The sequence below is a fragment of the Hyla sarda genome, chromosome 4, assembly GCF_029499605.1.
Source record: "Hyla sarda isolate aHylSar1 chromosome 4, aHylSar1.hap1, whole genome shotgun sequence".
NCBI classification, from domain to species: domain Eukaryota; kingdom Metazoa; phylum Chordata; class Amphibia; order Anura; family Hylidae; genus Hyla; species Hyla sarda.
The window spans coordinates 218,572,414-218,572,747 of NC_079192.1; positions in this window are offsets into that span (position 1 = coordinate 218,572,414).

Here is a 334-nt window from a genome sequence, read left to right on the forward strand (position 1 = left end):
AGTCCAATAAAAAATTTATTACAAGATACTGCAACATTTTTTTATTTGCGTCTATAGAGAGATATATATATATATATATATATATATATATATATATACACATACATACATACATACATATATATACATATACATATATATCCCATTCCTCATTCTCTGCCCAATAGAAATGAACAGTAACAGAGGTGCACGGGCTCTATTATAACCATTGACTGGTTGCGATGGCAACACGTTTTCCCTACGTCACAGAATAACACACATCCCAGGTCAGAGCACAGACGCTTACCACTATGTTGCTGTTGTAAGTAATAAAGCTGATTGAAAAGACAAAAAA